The sequence below is a fragment of the Trachypithecus francoisi genome, unplaced genomic scaffold (genome assembly GCF_009764315.1).
Source record: "Trachypithecus francoisi isolate TF-2019V2 unplaced genomic scaffold, Tfra_2.0 Lachesis_group5, whole genome shotgun sequence".
NCBI lineage: Eukaryota > Metazoa > Chordata > Mammalia > Primates > Cercopithecidae > Trachypithecus > Trachypithecus francoisi.
In genome coordinates, this window is record NW_022681470.1 from 104,342,771 (window position 1) to 104,362,862 (window position 20,092).

The 20,092-nt window shown below is 42.1% G+C and overlaps 1 pseudogene; it reads right to left on the bottom strand.

Moving 5' to 3' along the window:
• Window positions 1-5,455: 5,455 nt before the first annotated feature.
• Window positions 5,456-5,964, bottom strand: LOC117074152 (annotated as a pseudogene).
• Between the last annotated feature and the right edge of the window lie 14,128 nt (window positions 5,965-20,092).

Below are 20,092 nucleotides of genomic sequence, written 5' to 3' on the forward strand. Positions count from 1 at the left end.
TTGGTACATAGCCGTTATCCTGAAATCTCCTTTCACCATCATTTGGAGTTTTTCTCCTTCTGTCTCTTAAGTTGAAACTGTTTCCTGAATTACATATCTTCTTCTTTTCAACCTATCCATCTGACAAAGGGCTCAAGAATCTACAAGGAACTTAAACAAATTAACAAGAAAACAAACAACCCCATCAAAAAGTGGATAAAGGATGTGAACAGACACTTCTCAAAGGAAGGCATTTATGCAGCCAATGAACATATGAAAAAAAGCTCATCATCACTGGTCATTAAAGAAATGCAAATCCAAAACCACAGGACATACCATCTCATGCCAGTTAGAATGGTGATCATTAAACAGTCAGGAAACAACAGATGCTGGAGAGGATGTGGAGAAATAGGAACGCTTTTACACTTTTGGTGGGAGTGTAAATTAGTTCAACCATTGTGGAAGACAGTGTGGCGATTCCTCAAGGATCTAGAACCAGAAATATCATTTGACTCAGCAATCCCATTACTGGGTATATACCCAAAGGATTATAAATCACACTGCTATAAAGACACATGCACACGTATGTTTATTGCAGCACTATTCACAATAGCAAGGATTTGGAACCAACCCAAATGCCCATCAGTGATAGACTGGATAAAGAAACTGTGGCACATATACACCATGGAATACTATACAGCCATAAAAAGGGATGAGTTCATGTTCTTTGCAGGGACATGGATGAAGCTGGAAACCATCATTCTCAGCAAACTAACATAGGAACAGAAAACCAAACACCTCATGTTCTTACTCATAAGTAGTAGCTGAACAATAAGAACACACGGACACAGGGAGGGAAACATCACACACCGGGGCCTGTTGGGAGGTGGGGGACTATGGAAGGGACAGCATTAGGAGAAATACCTAATGTAGATGACGGGTTGATGGGTGCAGCAAACCACCATGGCACGTGAATACCTATGTAACAAACCTGCAGGTTCTGGACATGTATCCATGTATATATATAAAAAAGAATCCTTAGAGGAAAATTACCAAATTATCATTATTTCCCTATAAAATTAAAGAAAGAGGCAAAACACAACTAAGATAAAGTTTCTGCCCACAACACATTTACAGTTTTAAAAGAGATTAATAGGTTGGTAGGTTTAAGTTATACAAACATTAAGCAGTGGCTGGACACAGTGGCTCATGCCTGTACTCCCAACACGTTGGGAAGCCAAGGCAGCCAGATTGCCTAAGCCCAGGATATCGAGACCAGCCTGGGTAACATGGTGAAGCCACGTCTCTACAAAAATACAAAAAATTAGCCAGACAGGCTGGCAAGCTCCTTTAGTCCCAGCTACTCAGGAGGCTGAGGTGGGAGGATTGCTGGAACCAGGGAGGCTGAGACTGCAATAGGGCATGACTTTGCCACTGCACTCAGCCTAGCAATAGAGCAAGACCCTGTCTAAAAATAAATAAATAATAAAAATATTAAGCAAAGCAAGGCTAATTTAGTCGATGCAGAACCTATAGGAGATGTGAAGCCATTTTCTTGGTTTATACTTTTATTTTGGTAAAAGACCTCCTAAGAAGTGGTGCATAGTATGAATAGGGTGCACACAGTTCAATTCTGGCCTTGGTATTAAGCCTCAGCCTTAAAAAGGCCAAAAAGCCAAATGCATACTTAAACATAATTTCTGGCATCTATAAATTTTTACTAATCAATATTCTTGTGACCTTTACGGTTACCACCATATCTAATTAGTGCTAAATCGTCAGTAATGTGAATAAGCCACACCATTCAAATTATTGCTAATATTAGAATATTCACCTTCAAATATCAGTAGTCACTTTAGATGACTTTTGGAGTGAGAAGCTACTTGTGTGCTTTATATATTATAAATCTATCAGTTACTTGAATATGTACTCCCAAACACAAAATGCGTTGGTATTATTCAAAAATTGAACGTCTCGTAAAATTTGGCTGTGAATTCATCTAGCCCTGGGCTTTTCTTGGTCAGGGAATTTTTTATTACTAGGTCAATTTCATTACTCGCTATTGGTCTGTTCAGGATTTCTATTTCTTCCTAGTTCATTCTTGGAAGGTAGTACATTTCCAGGAATGTATCCATTTCCCCCAGGGTTTCTAGTTTGTGAGCATAGAGATGTTCAAAGTAGTCTCAACTGATCTTTTGTATTTCTGTGGTATCAATTGTAAGTCACCTTTATCATTTCTGATTGTGTTTATTTGAATCTTCTCTCTCTTTTTCTTGGTTAGTCTAGCCAGTGGTCTCTCAATTATGTTTATCTTTTCAAAGAACCAACTTTTTGTTTCATTGATCCTCGTATCATGTGTTTTTGTGTCAATCTCATTTAATTCTGCTCTAATCTTTGCTATTTCTTTCCTTCTGCTAGCTGTTGGTTTGTTTTGTTTTTGTTTTTCTAGTTCCTTGAAGTGTGACATTAAGTTGTTGATTTTAGGTCTTTCTATCTTTTTAATGTAGCCATTTAACACTATAAACTTACAGCACTGCTTTTGCTATATCCCAGAAGTTTTGGTGTGTTGTGTCTTTTTTCATTTGTTTCTATCTTTTTAATTTCTGCATTAATTTCATCATTTACTCAAAGATCATTCAGGAGCAACTTGTTCAGTTTCCATATATTCAAATAGTTTAGAGAGTTCCTCTTGATATTGAGTTCTAATTTTATTTCACAGTGGTCTAAAAAGATATTTTATATGATTTTTTAAAATTTATTGAGACTTGTCTTATGGCGAAGAATATGGTCTATTTTCGAGAATGTTCCACATTCAGATAAGAAAAATGTATTCGCAGTTGTTGGGTGGAATGTTCTGTAAATGTCTATTAGGTAGGTCCATTTGGCCTAGAGTCCAGTTTAAGACTTTGCTGATTTTTGCCTTGATGATCTGTCTAGTCCTGTCAGTGGGGTGTTGAAGTTCCCCACTATTATTGTATTGCTGTCTCTTTTCTTAGGTTTAGTAGTATTTGTTTTATGGATCTTGGTGCTTTGGTACTGGGTGCATATATATTTGGGATAGTTATATCTTCCTGTTAAATTGAACCATTTATCATTACATAATAACCTTTTTTTGTCCTTTTTTACAGTTATTGGTTTAAAGTCTGTTTTGCCTGATGTAAGTATAGCTCCTCCTGCTCATTTTTCTTTTCTGTTTGCATGGTATAGTTTTTTCATATGTTTATTGCAGCACTATTCACAATAGCAAAGTCATGGAATTAACCTAAGTGTCCATCTACAGATGACTGGATAAAGAAAATGTGGTATGTGTATTTATACACACACACACACACACAGATGGAATGCTATGCAGTCATAAAAATGAAATTATGTCTTTTGCAGCAACATAAATGGAGTTGGAGGCCCCATTACTATAAGTGAAATAACTCAGAAACAGAAAATCAAATACTACATGCTCTCACTTATAAGGGGTACACAAGGACATATAAAAGGAACTAATAGACACTGGGGATTTCAAAAGTGGTAAGAGTGGGAGGGGGTAAGGGTTGAAAATTACCTGTTGGGTACAGTGTTTACTATTGGGGTGATGGACAGGCTGGAAACCCAAACTTCACCATCACACAACACATCCATGAAGCAAACCTGCACTAGTACCCCTCAAACTATTAAAAAAGTTGAAATGCTACAAAAAGTAATGAGCAATTTTACATATGAAAACAATTATTAAAAACATCCAAATAGCTGAATATATAGGAAATAGAGTGCCTGTTGATTTCAAGGTTAGAAAAGAGTGGATTAGTGAGATAAACATAGGAAGAACTTCATATCCTTTTTGAACAAAATGTTAATTAAAAACTAAATGATACAAGAAAGAATAACAAAGATTAGATTAATCATAATTCACATCATTATAGAATTGTTTGAGGTACTAGCACTCAAAACACTAACAAAATAAACTTTAATAACTATATTTAACTTTTTGTTATTTCCCTTTAGGCCGAAAGTATTTCAAAAAAATTTGTCATGGCTTGTAAGGATATGCTTTCTCCTCTCAACATTTCGTGAAAAGAAAAAACTCCAAAACCATGTACATCATCATCTGTGACTAATCATCTTCAATGTAGACATAACAAAGATACAAATAATACATTTCACAATTTTAGAAAAAATTGAGGTAAACAAAACACATAAATTTTTCTTGCTGACAAAATATCAAAGTAATAGACCTCACAAGAGTTCTTTAAGTATTTTTTTAGTTTTGAGTCTTTGGAGGATAAAAATGTAAATAATATACTTGTTCAAAGAGTTGCAATAGACTATAATCAATTTTCAGTAATTGAAGATGATGGATTTTTGGCCGGGTGTGGTGGTTCATGCCTGTAATCCCAGCACTTTGGGAGGCCGAGGCGGGTTGATCACCTGAGGTCAGGAGTTTGAGACTAGCCTGACCAATATGGTGAAACCCTGTCTCTAATAAAAAAATACAAAAATTAGCCGGGTGTAGTGGTAGGCACCTGTAATTCCAGCTACTCAGGAGGCTGAGGCAGGAGGATTACTTGCACCCAGTAGATGGCGGTTGCAGTGAGCTGAGATTGCACCACCGCACTCCAGCATGGATGACAGAGTGAGACTCTGTCTCAAAAAAAAAAAAAAGGATGATGGATTTTTGCGATTTGTTCAAGCTATGAATTCCAGATTAAATAAAAAGATATTAAAAAACACTCCTGATTATATTCTTTTATGCAATAGAGATATTATTATTAGTCATGCTTTGGATGTTAATATAGTTATATCTGCTTTCTTTTGATTAGTATTTCCATGGCATACCTTATTCCTTCTTACTACTTTTTACATTTCTAATCATTATATTTCAACTGAATTTCTTGTAAGCAGCATATAGCTCAGTTTTTATTGTCTGAAGTGGGGGCAGTTGAGATTTTAATAACATAAATCAATGTTGGGCCCTGCCTGTCAGTGCCGGGCCCATGGGCCTCCTATCTTCCTATTGCTTGGACGGCTGCCTGCAGCCAGGCTTCCCACATTCTCTAGGAAAGATCCAGCAGCAGCCTGACAAGGGAGGCAACAGCAGCTAAGGGGATGGAAGATGGAGGAGACAGAAGCATGTGCAGGTGCATGTGTGTATGAACTTACACATGTGAACACACATAAGGTGTTAGGTTTACAGACCCTGACTCAGAGGCAGTCTAGGATAGGAAAGGAAGGAGGCAAGCTTTGAAGAAGCACATTTTTCTCTGGAGTGCCTCAGCCTCACCCTATCCCAGGACAGACATGTGGGGTATGAGAAACTCACCCCTGGGTCCCAGGCTTTAGGACTGGAGCCCTTTTGAGTCTGGTGGATTCACAGGTACAGTGTGTGGGTCCACAGAGTCTGTCTCCTTCTGAAAGCCCTGGAAAGGTGGGAGATAGAAAGTAAAAGGAAGCAGGTCTCTGACAGATGGACCTGACACGTCAGCCATCACTGGTCTCCGAATGAGATGATAATGATCTCAGCCTTATATACCTACTGCAGGGCCTGCAGAGCCCACAGAAGGCCTCCTTTAGTCCATGGAACAACTTATTCTCTATGTCTTCCCTGTTGGTCAGCTCATACAGGCTAAGTATGGAGTTGTTCTGGCCACTCCTGGAGACCCACTGATAGATGAGTTTTCCCCATTCTTCTGGTTTCTGACACACGATTAGGAAACTAGACTTGCTCTTATCCAGCCACTGTAAGTTCCCATTCTTCCTCAGTTCCTCTAATACAACCTGGATTGATCCCACAGGAAGCTTCCACAGCTTGACGTTGCTGAAGAGCAGGATCTCCTGAGCATCCACTGCCATCACGCTGGACTGTTTGTATAGGCAGCAGAGGGACAGAACCAACGAACATCAGGTGGCCAGCTGCTTCTGCCAAGTGGCCATGCTCAGCTGTAATGTAAAGGGCGGGAAGCGATACTGCCACAAACACTTGAAATTCATCACCATCATAATAGCCCAGGAAAGCCCACATTTTTTTCTTTAATTTTTAATTTATATTTATTTATTTTTTTGAGACGGAATCTTGCTCTGTCACCAGGCTGGAGTGCAGTGCCATGATCTCGGCTCACTGCAACCCCCGCCTCCCGGGTTCAAGCAATTCTCCTGCCTCAGTCTCCTGAGTAGCTGGGACTACAGCCATGTGCCACCATGTCCAGCTAATTTTTGTATTTTTAGTACAGACAGGGTTTCATCATATTGGCCAGGCTGGTCTCGAACTCCTGACCTCAAGTGATTCACCTGACTTGGTCTCCCGAAGTGCTGGGATTACAGGCGTGAGCCACCATGCCCAGCCTCACAGAACTTTTGAATCTGTTGACTGAATTTTTTTTTTTCACAGTTTTAGAAAAGTCTTGGTTAATAGCTCTTAAAAGATTGCTTCTGCTCCATTCTCTTTTTGTTTTTCTGAGACTATTACATATTGTTACATATTAGACCTCATCACTGTATCACATATGCCTCATGGTCTTTTCTGTACTTTCCATCTCTATTTTTCCCTTCTCCCTGAACTTCAGGATGGATATTTTCAGTTAGTCTGTCTTCCTGGTGATGAATTCTCTCTTCTGCTGTATAACTCTCTGGTAGGGAGGTAGAGACGGAGTAGATCATATTAACCCCTATTAATCACACTGGGATTACACTGGTTCAGGACTAGGTTTTAGTCTTTTGTGAACACCATTTATTTCTGGTTTACCTTACCTCTTAGAGTGTAGCTTCTGGGTGTCCTAATGGGAGGTCTAGAGTGTTTACTGGGGCCTTTTCTTGCTGAACCCTGAACTCTAATTTTTGTTTCCTTAGGCTTGTTAGACTGCTGAAAGCTCTGCTCAGCTTTCTAGCCTTATTTAAGTGTCTGCTGCTGCCCAGCTTCCTAGCTTCTTAGCCCTGTGCTTTTAAATTGGCAAATGCCTCAAGGAAAATGCCCTGCAGGATTCTGGGTTTATTTCAAAATGCATTTCTTTGTTTTGCTTTTAAATTGGCAAATGCCTCAAGGAAAAAGGCCTGCAGACTTCTGGGTTTATCTCAAAATGTATTTCTTTGCTCTGATATTCTCGCCACTCAAGTCTGGCCACCTAACTGTAACTGACTCTGTATTTATTAATAGCTATGTAATGTCTTCAAAGAGATTTATTTTTGTCTTTTGTCTTGCTATTACAACTTTTTTCTTTTTTTTTGGTGGCGGGGTTGGTCTGCAAAAAGCATTCCCAGAAGTATAAACTTTAATAATGTTATTTAATATGCTACTTCTGTATCCTGAACATTAGTCATTTGGATGTGCAGAAACAGAAGACTTTGTTCTTAAAGATTGCCACTACTGGGAGAGGCGGCTCATGCCTGTGTTTCCAGCACTTTGGGAGGCCAAGGCGGGTGGATCCCTTGAGGTCAGGAGTTTGAGACCAGCCTGGTCAACATGGTGAAACTTTGTCTCTACTACAAATACAAAAATTTGCTGGGTGTGATGGCATGTGCCTGTAGTCCCAGCTACTGGCTACTCAGGAGGCTGAGGCAGGAGAATCGCTTGAACATGGGAGGCGTGGGTTGCAGGGAGTTGAGATCGAGTCAATGCACTCCAGCCTGGGTGACAGACTGAGAATACAATGGATTAATGATGAATGCTTGCAAAGAAATGAGGTTGGGTATCAGGGTAAGGCAGTTTTACCAAGAGAATGGTGAAACTGACAGACATATTCATAGAGTAGAAAACAGATCTATAGACTGACCATGGGAAAAATGTGGTGAAGGTAATGAGTGATTTAGGAATCACAAACAAAACATTTTATACACCTCCTTAAGTTGTGTACTTAAAATGTAATTATAATAGTATATTTTTAACTGAATTATAGGCCAAAGCATGAAGATAGTGAGCCATTCTCATCATACTTCTTTAAAGACAAATTGCATGGTTTTGAAATCGTTTTGTTATTTACTTATATGAGATGTTAAAACAAGACGGAAATGCAGCCATCACATACTAAAAAGTAGCTTGAGTTTTGAAAATACCTTAATATTGTATGCTTCAGGTAATAATAATAATGATAACTTGTTAGCAGGATTTGCTAATGCCCAGAGGTTAACTGGAGAGAAATCAATTCATATGCTAGACTCTGCTGGAGAAGTAATCAAAATGATGGATCTTGAGAGGATAACTTTTTCTTGAATTATACTTGTTGAAAGACCCACCTTTCATTCTACTTAAGAAAAGATGCTGACACTGATATGCATGCAACGAAATCTTAAATACAGATGGAAATTCATAGATTTTGTTATTCTGAAATCTAGTTACATTACTTTATTTACACCCTTGTTTATCCAAGGATTAAAGAAATACACAATGCATGTGAGGGCAAAAATCTGAAATTTCCTTCTGAAATATTCAGATAGCACAAAACTTCAACATGCTTCAAATAGCATCTTTACTAGCAATCAAATCTTCAAGTAGGTGTTGAAAGGGAAATAAACATTACCTTAGTTACTATGGAGAAAAGAAAAGATTAATTATTTGGGAGCAACATCACCACTAGTGTGCCGGCAAGAAGATACTAAAAAACACCTTGTGTCCTCACCAACCTCAGTTCAAAGTTTCTATTTGTATGACAAATGTAATGAAACAGGAGTAATCCAGCAGATTGAAGTGATGACAAATTACTATTAGTGAATTCTAATGACAAATTTTAAAAACTGACCTCTTAAACTTAATAATAAAATTATATTAGTAAATAAACCTTAAAAATAAATTTTCTAGTTTACTCATGTGTCTCGGGGTTTCATTCCATTTCATCCATTCATTCAATGGTGACTTATGGCTTCAGCTAAATACTGATTCTAGTGCAGCCATCTCTCATTAGGTGATAAATTTTTTAAGACCTTTTTTGTCTTAAACTGTCTTTTATAGATAGATAGATAGATAGATAGATAGATAGATAGATAGATAGATAGAATCTTGCTCTGGCTCCCAGGCTGGAGTATAGTGGCCTGATCACAGCTCACTGCAGCCGTGACCGCCCCACCTCAGGTGATCCTCTCGCCTCAGCCTCTCCAGTTGCTGGGACTATAGGCATGCACCACCACTCCTGTCTAATTTTTGTATTTTTAGTAGAGAGGGGGTTTCACCATATTGGTCAGGCTGGTCTCGAATTCCTGACCTCAGGTGATCCAGACTCCTCAGCCTCCCAAAGTACTGGGATTATGGGCATGAGCCACCGTGCTGGCCTTGAAAATGTCTTTATGTTCCTTACACACTTGATAATTTGGCTGAATACAAATTCTAGGTTGAACATCATTTTCTCATGGAATATTGAAAGCAATGGTCCACATGTTCTTGCTTCCAGGGTTACTTTTGAGAAATCCAAATCCATTCTGATTCTTGATCATTTTTATATGACCTTTTTTATTCCCCCACTCTCTCTAGAAGCATTTCAAATTTCTTTGTTCACAGTGTTCAGAAATGCCACAGTTTCAGATATGTAGCCTATTTTTCTTTTTTTCTGTGATAGGTACTGGAGAGCCCTTTCAATTTGTAAAGTCATGTTTTTCTTAGTTCTGGGAATTTTTTTTTTTTTAATTTCTTTTTGGCCTCTATTTTCTCTTTTAGGAACTACTATTATTTGGATATTGTTCATTTTCTCAGGAACTGCCTCCTCCAGTTTAAACTTGAGAAACCTACTGTTAAAATCTAAATTCAGGGTTTTATATTTACCCCAAAATTTTCTTATTTGTTGGGGGAAAAAACACTCTTTACATAAAGGAGGAGGAAGACTAGTGGGTGGCAGTGGATGAAAATACAGGCTGGAGTTGGCCAGTTTCTATTCTCATGACTCCCTCCTATTACCAAAACGAGTTCAAACCTGACAGCACAGAGAGCCTGGGCCCACACCAGACAACCTGGTTTCCACTCTCAGCTCTGCCACTGACACTGGGTGAGCTTCAGCAAGCCATATCAACTCTCTGGATCTCTGTCTCCTCTCAGTAAAAAAAAATGTGAACAATAATATCTGCACAGCATAATAAAATAATAGCATCTCCTCACATGGCAAGGTGTGAAGAACTTGTGAGAGCAGACCTCTGAACCAAGCAAGCTTTATTTAAGTGGAAGAGATTATTTTTATTGGAATAAAATAAAATAAAAGGGTTGGTAGTTTTCAGATATCGTGTGAGTTTCTCTCTACTTTCTGAAGGAGCAGAGCCCCAAACAACAACTCCAGAGGCAGGTTTTCAACGTGACGGCTTGACAGCCACCTGTCTCAGTGGCAGGATTAGGAAGCTCAGAGGCCCCGTGAACTGATGACATCACTTGGAAGTGAACAAAGGTCAGACTTACCAATTCCCAAACCCTTGATTTTGGGCTCACAATGCAGGCCAGGTTTTGATTTCCCTGTTTGAGACCAGAGGTCTGTGGCTGTCATTTTAACTTCATCTCAGCATAACTGAAATGGCCTTTTCATCTCCCCAGCCCACCCAGCCTAACCCCACTGTCACTGCCACAGCCTTAGCGCAGGACCAAGCTAGCTCAAAGCTTCCGAAGCCCAGGCCTCCATCTTGTCCTCCTACAGCACACATCTCACGTTACAGATGGTTGCAGTCAGTGTCACCTTCCTAAAGCACAAGTCTGATCATGTCTCTTTCATGGTGAACCCCTCAAAGTGTGTGGGATGGGACACTTAACTTTTCCATGTTCTTATCATTTAGTTATGCCTCACATAAATAGTACATCACTGTTTCACCGTAGCCTGATCATTCCTGTCTTTCCTCATTCTTGCCTTTTATAAAAATTACCAAGTTATTTCCTTCACTTCATTGTGTTCTCTCTCTACAGATTTGGAATGTTTCCATGCTGTTTCTATTCTTTTAGTGGTTACTGCAAAGTCGACTGTACGTGTTTATCATAAAGTCTTGCAGTCAATCTAGAACTTCATTCCTCTCCTAAGATTTAGCTCCAGTGCTCCTGCCCTGAACTAAGAGTATTGTTTAGAATATTTTAAATCTGATTTTTTAGTAACTTTGCTCTTAACTTTTCCTTCATTTCTCTTTATTCTTATATTTATTTCCTGTACTCTGGATACATTCTCTTTCAATGTGTCTAATCGTTTGTTTAATCTATTGACTGTGTTTTTCATTTCGGTGGTTATATTTTTCATTCCTAGAATTTCCATTTGTTTGTTATTCAAATCTGTCATTTTTGTTGGTTTTCCGCAGTAAACTCATCTTTGCAATTGCGTCCTTTTTTGAAATAAAGACAGGAGGCAGGGTCAAAGATGAATTCATCATGAAAATTTAAAAATACTTAGATGTAAGTAATAGTGAAATCACTACATGTCAAAGCTTACTGAAAGCAGCATATGTAATATTTGACTTTTTTTCCAAATATTTGAAATAAGGTCAACATTAGAAGCAAACACCTGAAAGAAACCTTTCAAACAAATTTGAACAAGCCTTAAATACTTGTGTTAGGAAAGAATAAATTAATAAGATAAGTCTCTACCTTAAGAAAATGAACAGAGACCTAAAAGACAATAGAAGGAGGTAAATAATAAACAGTAGAAATTAATGAAGTAGAAAGCAAAGAAAAATAGAATTAACAAAGCTGAAATCTGATTCTTTTGAAAGAATAATCTATACTCACTATCTTCACCCCTGCAATTTGGCTTTTACCTCTTCTGTCATTCTATGAATGTTACTATGGCAAAAAAAAAAAAAAAAAGAAAAAAAAAGGTTCTAATAACTTCCTGGGCATTGAATCTTAAAGAACTATTGTTAGTCCTTATCTAATTTGCCTTCTGGGTGGCAATGGGTACTGCCTGTTCAAAATCCCCACTCAGATAGCTCATCAGCATTTTACACTTACGACCAAAATTGAATCCATGAAGTCCTCCTTCCCCAAATTTACTCCTTTATTTTCCCTATATCACAAATGTCAACTGTGTTTTTCATTTCTCAAATGGGAAATATTTCTCAAATTCTCTTTGCTTCCCTTCTTGATCTCTTAAAAGTTTATTCTAAACCCCAAAGCCATAATAATCTTCAAAAATACAAATCAGATCATATGACTCCCTTCAAAGCTCCAGTGGCTTCCTAACACCCTTGGAAAAAAAAATCCATACTCCTTACCTTGGCCTTCATGATCTGGCCCCTGCTTGTCTTTCCAGTCTAGCTCTCCCCATCCTTCTGCTCATCGCCATCCTCCTGCCATCCTGGACCATCACATGTGTTTTTGCCTCAGGGCCTTTGTGCTTGCCACTCCTTCCCTCTGCCAAGAATACTGTCAGCCCACAGCTCCCGTGGCTCCCTCTGTCCCTCCATTCAGGTGTCTGCACAAATACTTCCATTTTAGACAGGATTTCCTTAACACTATATTTAATACAGGACACACATGCCTTCCCCATCTGCACTCACTCTTTGTACCCCTCTCATTATTTTACTTTTATTTACAATACCCATTACAATTGACATTCTATTTGTTGATTCATTTGTAAGTATCGTCATCCATCCTTGCCCTACTAAAAGTATGCAAATTGTCTTACTCACCAGTGTGTCTGCCATGTCTAGAACTGTGCCTGGGACATCATGGGCTTAATGACTATTTGGCGAATGTCTGAATTACATGATTACATGAATTAATAAACAGACTAGATTTGGAAGAGAAAAAGAAGGATAGGACTCATAGACAGAAGGGGTTGCAGGCAGTGATTTAACTCTCTGATGCCACCTTCTTCATGAAGCTTTCCTAATTCCCAACTCTCTCTTCCCACAGCACATTAGGCCTGTTCTACAGCACAGAGTCCACCTTGCAGCTTGGGTATGTTTACACTGCTGTGATATTCTTGAGAAGAGGTGCCATCTTTCAGTCACCTCTGCACCTCTGGTGCCTAACCTAGTCCTTGCCATAGAACAGATGCTCAGTCAATGCTTGTCAAATTGAATTAAACCCATAATGGCTACACTCACTCCAGCCAAAAATGTCTTTAGCTTAATTGTTAAGTGAGTCACTTTCACCAACAAAAACCAGATTTTAAAATTATTGACAAAAAGACTAAATGGAATGAAGCTCTTTGCAGATGGTTTTCCTGCTTCAAAGCAGCCTGAGAACAAAGTAGAAATGACAATATATTGATAGCTCCTGTATGGTAGGGACTAAATATAATGAATCATTATAAATCCTACAGTAACTCAGCACTAATGATTACCAATGTGATTCATAAATAAACAAACGTTGCATGACTTTTTAAAAAGCCCCTCCCCCCTTTGCAGTTTTTGAATTTGCAAAGTACCCCCAGAAATGATCTCTAGGTCCCCCTCAAGCTAGATGATTAAAAACTTCTAGTTTCCTTTAGGAGGAGTTTTGTGGTTCTTAAGTCCAAGCAAGTGAAAGCTCTGGGAAGCATCACCGCATGGCTGAGGTGTGCTGAGTGGCTGTGGTTGTGCCCTCTGCAGCCTTTGCTCTCCTAGTGTTGCCAGCAAATCAGGAACCATATTAACCAAGGTCTCTTCTGGCTTCCACTGGCTCCTGGAGAGGCCAAGGAGTATTCTGCTCCCTGTTCTTTTCAAGAAACTTTGCTGGCCGGTGAACAACAAGCCATGGGCTCTGGGAGAATGAGGCTGCTGCACCGCTCCAAGCCGTCTCCCTTGGGCCTCCCCACAACACCGGAAACATACTTCGAGCTGAGTATGCACAGATGATCTTCAATGCTCTCTTCCTGAGTTAGGCTGACAGTGAATGTGGGTGAAGAAAGAAGGAAAGGAATAAAGTATGTGAGGAGCAGCACTATGTGCCCTTGAAATCACAGATGTTTGTCAAGTGGAAAAATACCAAACCCTCAGCATGTTTCACTTTGTGTTTCTTGGAAACATTTCATCAAAGGGGCAAAACGAAATGTGCCATTTCTACTGGAGCCAAGTGTGAGCTGCTTCCTTCTTTTCTCCACAAACAGGTTGCCGTTTCCCAGTATTGGTCTGAAGAGGGCTGAGGCCCTGAATGCCCAGAGGGAACTGCGGATTGCGTCACATGGGTGCCCTTTCAGGATAATATCCCTGACATGCCTTTGGGAGGCATCCAGCAGTCTCCAGTTTTCTTCTCAGTCCTGACGTCTTCAGGGACTGCACTGTGGACAGTGCCGACAAGAGCTGGTCCTGCACGGCTCCTGGAAGCTGCAGCCCACCCTGGCCTCTACACCAGGCAGAGGGTAACCTCAAGGTCATGACGTCCTCCTCCTCTGGTGCTGCTTTCTGTGAGCCAGGAGGGTGGCCTGGCCAGGCTTCCGAGCTCCTGGTCAGCTGCAGACCCTTGTGGGGCATCCCAGAGCTCCAGTGAAACTTACCCAGCCCAGGCAACAACCTTGGACCAAGCTGTGGAAGAAGAGGCTGCCCCCCTGCCCCGCTCTGAAGGGGAGTGAAGGATCCCTGTAACATTTCCAGTGGGCACTGGCTCTCAGGGATGGTCGGTTTTGTATTCTAAGCTGAAGTGGTTAGGGCTGGGCCCGCAGGCGGACTCAACCAGCCATTGTTAGAGGTGGTACTACCTAGTGGTTAGGAGTGCAAGCTTTTGTTTCAAAAAACCATGGGGAAGCCCCTTAGCCTCTCTGAGGCTCAGTTTCCTCACCTGAAAATGTGAGTGATGCTACTACCTCCCTCAGGTTGTTATAAGGAATACACGAGATGATGTTTGCAGTGCGATTAGCAGAGTGCCTGGCATTTTAGAAGGGCTTGACATATAAGGGTGTTATTGCTAAGCTGAATGAAAAGATCCTGAGGTGTAGAGAGATTTATAGTCTTCACAGGACATGCGGCAACTACCCTCCACTTACAAACGTCATGGTAGACTGGAAGGTGTTGGGTAAGGCTGGAGCCAAGGGGTGATTGTGAGTGAAGTCCCGGACTCCTCTGCCCCAGACTCCGGTCCAACAGGACAAGCTGTTCCAGAAGGAAGGATGGTCTGAGCCTCAGCTAGTCAGGCCTAGTGATGCCACGTGGGACAATCTATTTAATCTTCACAACCACTCTGTAATAGGTGTATCACTATCCCATTTTTCAGATGAAAAAATGGAGGCTCAGAAAGAGATGTTATAGTTGTGGCCCAAGATCATACAGTGAATATGCAACAGAATATGCAACAGACACTGTTCACCTAAACACCTAAACTCAAAGCTTGCATGAGGCTGTAAAGCAAGGGGATGCTAAGAATAGGTCTGGGGTGGTCCAGCAATGGGGCTGTCCGGCAGTGGCCCCTGTCTGGGGGTTACTGTGGCCTAGTCTCTAAAACCCCCGCTGTCTGCCTGTTCTCCAAGCCTAGGCCTCTGACTCTCTGCAGACTATCTGAGCCTCTATATATCATTCCATAAACACCTTTTATGTAAGTAGCCAGAGTTGGCTTTTGCTCCTTGTATTGAAGAACACTGACAGACAGTCCAAAGTCTCAGCAGGCTGTCTCCTCAGTGATGCTGCCTGGACTGGGAATAGGAGGTGGGTGTTGCTTTGGCCCTACAGGGCTCAGCTGGCTACCTTTGGCCTTGCTCTTTCTCGCTTGAAGTGCCTTTGCTAAGCCCAGGAGTATAGGGCTTTCTGCTGGTCTCCATTATGTGAGCCTAGCTGCATAGTCAAGTGGGGTGGGACTCCAGCAGACAGGGTTGGGGGCCACCCACAGCAGCAACCCCTAGGATATATAACCCTTCTCACTGGTCACACAGTGACACATGTACCCATAGACCCCTGCACTCTTACAAACAATGCCAGCTTCACATCCTCCCCCTCCTCCACCTGCATGTACACCCCACATGTGTACATTCTTTGTCCCTCTGGCTCCCGTGGCCCAGTCTATTTCTCTTCCCCATCAGCCAATTGAGCCACCCACCCATTTTGGTGCTGGAACAGTGTGAGCTGGGAAGCAGGAAGTGGTGGGTGATGAGGCTAGAACAATATGGAGGGGCTACACTGATACCTCCCCGTGAGGACAGGGAACCTCTGAAGTGCAGTATCAGATACAAGGTCTTGGGGTGCCAGCTAGGGGCCACTGCTGTCTGTAGCTCCCTGCTCCAAGAGGTTAGCAGAACCGTGCTGTGGTTGGAGGCCTGCGTGAAGAATCCCTGGATGACCCTACTGCTGCTCCCATTCTGAGTCTATCTTCTTCATTTTTAGAGACAAGGTCTCAGTCTGTTGCCTAGGCTGGAGTGCAGAGGTATGATCCTAGCTCACTGCAGCTGCAATTATAGCTCAAGCAATTCTCCTGCCTCAGCCTTTGGAGTAGCTAGGACTACAGGTGTGAGCCATCATGCTTGGCTAATTTATTATTTTTTGTAGAGTCAGGGTCTCACTATGTTGTCCAGGCTGGTCTCAAACTCCTGGCCTCAAGCAGTCCTCCCACCACAGCCTCCTGAAGTGCTGCATTCCAGGTGTGAGCTACCATACCCTCCTCATCTGGGGTCCTCTCCTTTTGCCATACTGCTTTCTGCTTCCTAAGGCAGATAAGATAAAACAAACAATCCAATCTCCAGGAACAACTGCCTGGCTTCCCCCTTCCTCCAACCCAGCAGATTATAAGGCAGAGGCTCTGCCTTGTTCCTCTTCCTAGAGCATCCCATAGACTTATGAATTGAAGGCGAGCCTAAAAGGACTGGGAGTGCAGATGGGTGGGTGATTTCGATGCTCCCCTCCGGGCAGAGTTGAGGAACTCAGTGTCCTGGATGTTTCTTCCTTATTGACAAATGCCTCCAGGTCAAGGTAGCCTGGAATGCTGGGCAGTTTACTTCTTTGGGTTCATTCCTCCTAGATTTTGGTCTGGTCATCCTTCACTAGGCTTTTAGTTCTTCAGTGCTTTTTAAAAGAGATTTCTTTTCTTTCTTTTTTTTTTTTGAGATGGTTTCGCTCTTGTTGCCCAGGCCAGACTGCAGTGGTGCAATCTTGGCTCACTGCAACCTCTGCCTCCTGGGTTCAAGCAATTTTCCTGCCTCAGCCTCTAGAATAGCTGGGATTACAGGCACGTGTCACCACGCCCTGCTAATTTTTGTATTTTAGTAGAAATAGGGTTTTGTCATGTTGGCCAGGCTGGTCTTGAACTCCTGACCTCAGGTGATCTGCTTACCTTGGCCTCCCAAAGTGCTGGAATTACAGGCGTGAGCCACTGCACTTGGCCTCATTTTAAGATTTATTTGGCTTTTCAAGTTGTCCTCAGTGGGGGGGGGTGGGGGGGGTTGGTAGAGAGTCCACGGGTAACATTATTAGTTCAGTCTGACAGAAAATAAAACAGGCAGTTTCCCTAGTCCTTCGGACTGCCACTTTCCTATAAAACTATTTCTTATCCTTTTTCTCAAGTTTTTTCCCCTTAAATGCCGACATCTTCTCCCCCATTCCCACTCGTAATAATCTTACTTCCTATTTTGTTGAGAAAATAGAAGCAATCAGAAGAGAACTCCCCTGTGCTGCCCCTCGTACTACCTGTTTCTCTTCCCAGTGCTCAGCTTCCCTCCTGTTACAATGAGGGAATTGTCCAAACGCACTGGCGAGGCCACGCCTACCACCGACCTAAGGACGTGGGTCCCACAGTTATCCTCTCTCCTGCAACACCTTACTTTTCAGATGGGAGTATTCCCATCAGAATGAAACAGATTGTAATATCACCCTCCAAAAGAAAATCTCTTCTGGATCCTCTATCTCTAATGCCTGGCTACCACCTGTTTTTATGCTCCTCATCGCAAGTGAAACTCCTGTAAAGGGTTGTGTACACTCAATGTCTCTACCTCTTCTTCCATTTCCTCTTGAACCTCCTCTGAGCTGGCTTCTGCCCCCTTATTCCACAGAACAGTTTTTGTCAAGATCACCAGTCACCACCACGTTGCCAAACCCAATCCAATTCTCAGGACTCATTTTACTTAATCCATCAGTGGCTCACTCCCTCCTCCTTGGTTTCTGGGTTTTCCCCCGAGTCCCTTGGCTCTCTCTGGTCTTCTCTGCTCCCTTCTTATCCCACAGACCTCTAAACACTGGATGGCCTCAGGGCTCAGCCCTTGGGTGATTTCTTTTCTCAACCTCTAAGTGGCTTTACCCTAAGGGATCTCAAGTCTACAAGGCTATATACCCTGACAGTTGTCCAAATTTGTATCGCAGGCCCAGGCCTCTCCTGAACTCCAGGTTCACACAGTTAACTACTTAGTAAACATGTAGATGTTTAATAAGAAATGAAAATTTAACATGTTCAAGAACAAATTCCTCATTGCACCCCTCCTAGATCTTAATCTTCTCCATTCAAAAATGGTCACTCTATTCTTCCAATAGCTCAGATCAAACACACTGGAGTCAAACCTTTTCTTTTTCATACCCATAATCAATCTCGTCAGCTTTACCTTTAAAATATAGACCATAGTTGTTCTCCCTCACCGCTGGTCTGAGTCACCAGTATTCCTCACCTGAATTATTTCAGCGGCCTCCAAACTGGTGTCCCTTCTCCCATCATGGCTCCCCTACCATCTGTTTTCCACACAGAAGCCAGAGCGACCCTTTGAAAACAGAGCAGATCATGTCACAACTGTGCTCAGTCTCCTGGGGCTTCTATTTTACTTGGTGTAAAAGTCAAAAAAAATTTTTTTGAGACAGGGTCTCACTCTGTCACCCAGGCTGGAGTGCACTGGCACGATCAAGGCTCACTGCAGCCTCCACCTCCCAGGCTTCTCCTGCCTCAGTCTCCCCAGTAGCTGAGACTCCAGGTGTGCATCACACCTGGCTAATTTTTTTGTATTTTTAGTAGTGACAGGGTTTCACTGTGTTGCCCAGGCTGGTCTCAAACTCCTGGGCACAAGTGATCCTCCCACTCAGCCTCCAAAGTGCTGGGATTACAGGCGTGAGCCACCACACCTGGCCAAAAGTCAAACTCTTGACAAGGGACTACAGGGCCTTCCAAGACGGGGCCCTGTTACTTTGCTGGTCTCCCCTTCTGCCTTCCCCTAGTTCATTCTGCTCCAGCCTCTTGCTCTTCTTTGAATGGGTGGTGCACTGTGGGAACCCTTCGGCAGCCCTGCCCGGGAGGACCGGATGCTGGAAACTGCAGTGCTCTCCTTGCCTCCTAGCCGTCAATGTCTCCTTCTCCTAAAATGTCTTTCCCTCACTTGTTGCAGCTGGACTCCTATCACATCCTACAAACCTCTCATTGCTCAAATTTCAGTCAAATGGGTAATTCCTCTCTGAAAGCTCGAGTTATAAATTCCTCACCACTCTCTCTTCACCACCACATAGCTCCTCCCTACTTCAAAAGGTTCAATTCCAGCCCCCTCACCTCACCCTTAATTAGGTAAACTCACTTCCCCTGTTCCCTGACTCATCTTCCTTCTACACTCTAGCAGCATTTGGTACACATCTTTACTAGCAAAACATAACCTTCAGCTTGCCCATCGTCCTCTTCCAGCTTGGAGGCTCCAGAGGTTAGATGTCACAGTTGGCTCTGGATCTCCAGTGTCTCACACAGTTTTTGGTACACACATATTCAACAAATGTTTAAAGAAAAATAATTCCAAAAGGACTTAGGCAGAGTGATGTCCTAACAACTATGGGCAACTACAATTTATGTCAGGAAATATACTATTTCATAACACACCTATTGTTCTACATGAGCTAAAATCATTCATAGGGTTCAAATCAGGTTTTTTCTAGGCTTCTCTTCTGTCATGAGATTACAGTTTTCATCTTCTAATAACTCTTACCTATTAGCTCAATGTCTTTAAAAGAAGACAATCACATTTTAAAGGAATGGGAAAAGTCTTTTGTCTTCTGTTTGTAGAACGTTTCATCACTGATTTGGTTCCAGTGGAGGCTGTGGAGGCCCCAGCAGGCTGCTGGTATAGTGGTCTTGCCTGAACAACCAAGAACCTTGGCATCCTACTGTTAGCCAGCAGCAGGGTGTATTGACAACTTAAGCAAGGTGTTTCACTGTATCTCCAGCCTCCCAGGCTTCAATCAGCAGACGGTGGGAGGGAGGGAGGGAGAGGAGAGGGGAGAGGGGAGAGGGAGGAGAAGGGAGAGGGAGGAGAAGGGGGAGGGGGGAAAAGGGGGAGGGGGAAGGGGAGAGGGGAGAAGGGAAATAGGAGCGGGGAGATGGGAGAGGGGA